Raw genomic sequence first — 6,000 nt, forward strand, 5'->3', positions numbered from 1 at the left:
GGAATCATCTATTGCTTTTTGAGATGCTCCTGTTTAGTACTTGAAGTTTTGAGATGATTTTTACTTTTTTGTTTTTAACATTATTGTTAACATAAATGTTATTTTTCTGCTTTCTAATACTTATTTTAGTGCTAAAAAATTTGTCTTTTATCTCATGACAATATTATGTATTTTAGATTTGAAATTAGGTTTGAAGCATTTTGTTTGAGAATAATAAAATCTACTTTTTGTTAAGCGTATGTAGCAAAACCAGGAGCTTGACACGTTATCTTTACTTGGTTCACTGGAATTTTTTTTTATGATGTTTGTGCTTGTATATGTGTATATAATTTATACACTCACTCGCCACAATGTAAAAATAGGATACTAAACTTGTCCATCATACTATAATTGGTAAGGTTATGGCATGTTTTGGTGTAATGTTCTTATGAGGCATGTAGTGTGTGTTCATATATGAGCTAAACTTTCATGGCGCAGTCCATCACACACACCATCCCTTTAAATTCAGACCAAAAGTACAATGATTGATTGTATTGAGCAAAGACCTTGGGGGGGAAATTTATTACATTTTTTGTCAGTTTTCAAAATTCTGCATGCAAATCCATGTTTTGTACAAAAAAAATTGCAACTTTTTCCTATTCTGCACTCCTGTCCACTTTATTCTCTGAAAAGTGTTTGGGGTTTAGTGGGAGGGGAGTGTCCTACTGGGGCCTGACAGATTTACTATAATTTATGCCAGCAACTGCCGTAAAGTGTAGCACAAACTGATACCAGCTCATAGGTTCTGCTGCCCTGACGCTTAGACTTCTAAGAGATCCTCCATGTTTATTAAGAGACTTATGCTTCCTGATAAGTTTGGTGAATCTCACTCTAGCACTAATGTTGAAACTGACGTAAAAAACCCACCAGTCTTAATAAATCTCCCTCCCCTCCAACCCTGCCACCCCACGTTTTGTAAGATGGTTTGTGTTCTTCCAGTTTTTTTTTTTCCTTTTTATTATTATTGATTTAATTCTTTAATTATGTATTTATTAGTTGTTTTTTTTTTTCTTTAGAAAAAGGTAGAGAAATTGTTTGGTTTCTTTATTATTGATTTTTTTTAATGTTCTTTTTTATTTTAAATGCTCATTTCATATATGGGTAATCCCATCAAAGACATTGCTGATATATCGCTGATAACTGCTAACTACGTACAATTTGTGGGAGCTCTGACCATATAGTTCAGTGTCTTCCTAGGGCAACTTCCACTTCCAGTAGTTCTAGTGATGCCACCAATGTCTGTGGAGAGACAGCACTTTTTAAGTTGTTATAAGCATCATCACTTCTTGTCATATTTCACCTAAATCAGTGAATGTAATTAGCTGTGACTATTTCTGTAAATTATACTTTAACATAAGTCATATTTGCAAACTTTAAGCTTTTTAGTTGTTTATATTGTAATAATAAATATAACTTATTTAATCTTGCTGTGCATAACTTGTTTTAATTCACATCCTTGCAAGTTAAAATTGTTACTAAGTGGTAACTTCAGACTGTTGGATGCTGCTCATGCTTTGTGATTAAACAAAATATATTGGCTGACCAATTGTTAGGAAACGTGAAGGATAGGACTGATTCACAAGATGGAAAGTAATAATGAAAGTAAACAAAACCATAAATTAAAACTATACACTATTTTTAAAAAATTTTCTTGAAAGTCTTCAACCTTTCCTTATTGCGTAGCCTATGCTAAGTTATGTAGCTTTAGGCTACAGGCCCCTCTTACAACATTTTGATCTCTGTCAGTCTTTGTACCACAAATCCTATCCCCCTACTCCGTGCATTATAGATTTTCAGATATGTCAGAAGTTCACTAACCTTGTAATCACAAAAGTAGCAGTAGGGTGGCTTTGGAGAAAAACATCTGCAAGTGGTACAGTATTCACATAGCACATATTGGTATTGAAGAAGCTGCCATATTTTACTCCATTCCTATTACTAAACCACCACTACTACTAATGTACTATGTAAGTGCACTACAGTAGTTTTTCACTGTGTACAACTGGTTTCTAAATAATAATTTGTGACTGCATTAAGATGTATACTACCATACATTGCGCTGAGCTGCTATATCTAAGCCCACCATGTTAAAACAGTGATCTTAGACTGAGGCCACATATTGTTGGAAAGTTGTAAGTTTTTTTGTTGAAGGTTTTTCCTGCACTTTTTGAGCCTAAGATAGGAGTGGATTTGCTAGAAGGACAAAGTTACTTTTATATGTTCCATTCCTGTCAAGATACTCTTGACCTTGGCTAAAAAAAAGTAGAAAATTGTGCAGCAACCAGTCAATAAAAGTTTAAAAACTTTTGAAATACTTGGAATTGTACCTCATTATGTAACACAAATATCTGAAATGGCAAACTTTGTGAAAACAAATTGTGAGGTTTGCATTCATGAGTCACTTAAAAGACACTGCAATATGACTGAAAGGTACAGACTGGCCATGGCTGGAGGACGAGAGAAGGTGCATAGAGGGCCCAAGTGAAAATTTTGCACCAAGACCCATGAGTCTTTAGCTATGTCCCTGCATTGACTGAATCTGTATTAAAAATAATAGTAACTTTATTTTTCACATCTATCTCCCCAAGCATATTCAACTGACTGAGAGCATTCTACAGTAATAAACAATATACCTTTTTTATGTATGTCATATTTCTGAAACCTATGTTGAACTCTTACGCCAATGAGGAAGTTGAAGCACTGGAGTCAGGATGGATTCACACCTGCGCCTGGTCTCCACTTTCAGGTTCCCGTCTTCTGCCCGAGAAACTGGACAGGAAACACTGACTGCCGGGTTTCCATCTCCTGTCAGAGTTTCTCGGTCAGAAGACGGAAACCCACAAAGCAGAGACCGGGTGCAGATTTGAACCCGCACTCAGGCTTTTAGCTTCTGGCACATTTCTCTTGCTGCTCAGACCACTGCTATCTCTTGCCTACACCAATCTGTGCAGTGGGAGGTAATTCTCCCCAATACTTATCCTACCCGAGCAGCAAGAGCAGTGCTTCAGCGACTTTAAAGGCCACTCCAACGCACCAATGACCTCCTCTGCTTTAGACTTCGTTATTTTTTTCCAAATTTACAAAAGTGATATATATAACAGAGCTAACAGATGTTTATCACTGTAATGTGCTCTATAACACTATGGTAGCAACTGAGTATATTTCGATGAGTGATAATTTCCCTTTAAAATGAGTATCACCAGTAATATGCAGTGTAATCTGCAGGCAGCATGTTATAGAGCAGGAGGAACTGGACAGATTAATAGATAAAAATTAAGTTTTTACGAGAACTTATTTATTCAGAATTCTGCTCTTTCTTTGCTATGAGCTTAAGGAGGTGATCTTGTCTTTTACTGACACCCACATCTCTGTCATTCACTGATAGAACCACCTCCTTGACTTTACAGTAAAGAACAAAGACTTCAATGAATAAATGAGAAGTTATACTAAATCTTTTCCCTCGAAATTTAGATCTCAATCTGCTCAGCTCCTCTTTCTCTATATAACACGCATCCAGCAGATTGCACTGCAGTTTCCTGGTAAGAGGTTTCCTTTAACAATCGGAGACATGGGAAATATTGAATATTGACTAAACAGGAAAATAAAAGCTCATCCTCAAAGATATTCTGATGGAGGGAGTTGTATAATTGAAATAAAATGAAAGCTGTGGGCAACGGATTATCCATTTTTATGTACAAAATGGGAAAATAAACTAATCTGACATTATCTGTGTCATAGTGATGCAATGAGGTTAGTAAGTTATGAGTTCCCTGTGACCAGGCAATTTTGTATGTTTTTGTAATTATTATATTATAATCCTTGAAGAAATTAATTTTCAGTGCACTCTTAGTTCTGAAAGCCAAAGCAGAGATCCATAGGATAGGTACAGCACAATATATTTATCTATATTTTACTAGAAATGATATAAATTCGTGTTTGACAGTGGATAGTGCAGCTATCATAACAATAGTTCAGATTGTGATGAGCTGTATGCTCATTTAGCTGAATGCTATTCCTCCTGATCCCTATACACATGAATGTTTACCTTAGCCTACAGTGTTGGCCAAAACTATTGGCACTCCTGCAATTCTGTCAGATAATACTCATTTTCTTCCAGAAAATGATTGCAATCATAAATTCTTTGGTATTATTATCTTCATTTAATTTGTCTTCAATGGAAAACCACAAAAAGAATTGTCAAAAAGTCAAATTGGATATAATTCCACAGCAAACATAAAAAAGGGGGTGGACAAAAGTATTGGCCCTGTTTGAAAAATCATGTGATGCTTCTCTAATTTGTGTAATTAACAGCACCTGTTACTTACCTGAGGCACCTAACAGGTGGTGGCAATAACCAAATCACACTTGCAGCCAGTTGAAATGGATTAAAGTTGACTCAACCTCTGTCCTGTGTCCTTGTGTGTACCACATTGAGCACAGAGAAAAGAAAGAAGACCAAAGAACTGTCTGAGGACTTGAGAAGCAAAATCGTGAGGAAGCATGAGCAATCTCAAGGCTACAAGTCCATCTCCAAAGACCTGAATGTTCCTGTGTCTACCGTGTGCAGTGTCATCAAGAAGTTTAAAGCCCATGGCACTATGGCTAACCTCCCTAGATGGGGATGGAAAAGAAAAATTGACGAGAGATTTCAATGCAAGATTGTGCGGATGGTGGATAAAGAACCTCGACTAACATCCAAATAAGTTCAAGCTGCCCTGCAGTCTGAGGGTACAACAGTGTCAACTCGTACTATCCGTCAGCATCTGAATGAAAAGGGACTGTATGGTAGGATACCCAGGAAGACCCCACTTCCTACCCAGAGACATAAAAAAACCAGGCTGGAGTTTGCCAAAACTTACCTGAGAGAGCCAAAAATCGTTTTGGAAGAATGTTCTCTGGTCAGATGAGACAAAAGTAGAGCTTTTTGGGAAAAGGCATCAACATAGAGTTTACAGGAAAAAAAAAAAGAGGCCTTCAAAGAAAAGAACACGGTCCCTACAGTCAAACATGGCGGAGGTTCCCTGATGTTTTGGGGTTGCTTTGCTGCCTCTGGCACTGGACTGCTTGACCGTGTGCATGGCATTATGAAGTCTAAAGACTACCAACAAATTTTGCAGCATAATGTAGGGCCCAGTGTGAGAAAGCTGGGTCTCCCTCAGAGGTCATGGGTCTTCCAGCAGGACAATGACCCAAAACACACTTCAAAAAGCACTAGAAAATGGTTTGAGAGAAAGCACTGGAGGCTTCTAAAGTGGCCAGTAATGAGTCTAGACCTGAATCCCATAGGACACCTGTGGAGTTTGGAGAAGGCACCCTTCAAATCTCAGGGACCTGGAGCAGTTTGCCAAAGAAGAATGGTCTAAAATTCCAGCAGAGCATTGTAAGAAATTCATTGATGGTTACCGGAAGCAGTTGTTCGCAGTTATTTTGTCTAAAGGTTGTGCTACCAAGTATTAGGCTGAGGGTGCCAATACTTTTGTCCGGCCCATTTTTGGAGTTTTGTGTAAAATGATCAATGATTTGACTTTTTTTTCATTCTCTTTTGTGTTTTTTCATTGCAAGCAAAATAAATGAAGATATTAATACCAAAGAGTTTGTGCTTGCAGTCATTTTCTGGAAGAACATGAGTATTATCTGACAGAATTGCAGGGGTGCCAATACTTTTGGCCAACACAGTAGCTCGCATTTGTTCTTAATAGGGAAATGGGTACAGACTGCTACCAGAAACTTTTGGCAGTGGCTTCTCTACCTTAATGGGTACCTGATATTTTCATGAAACGTTGAAAGATCTCCAGCGCATTATTGATCAATCTGGTCTTTGGCTGTATAAACCTCCATTAGTGGTATCATTTTCTTTTCTGCTGTTAATAGTCCCATTACGGCAACAACACATTTTGCATTTGTTGAGGCAGGGGGTGCGCATAATACAGAGAAGTCTGACAGTGAATTTCCTGACCCTAA

The sequence above is a fragment of the Leptodactylus fuscus genome, chromosome 5 (genome assembly GCF_031893055.1).
Source record: "Leptodactylus fuscus isolate aLepFus1 chromosome 5, aLepFus1.hap2, whole genome shotgun sequence".
Classification (NCBI taxonomy): Eukaryota; Metazoa; Chordata; class Amphibia; order Anura; family Leptodactylidae; genus Leptodactylus; species Leptodactylus fuscus.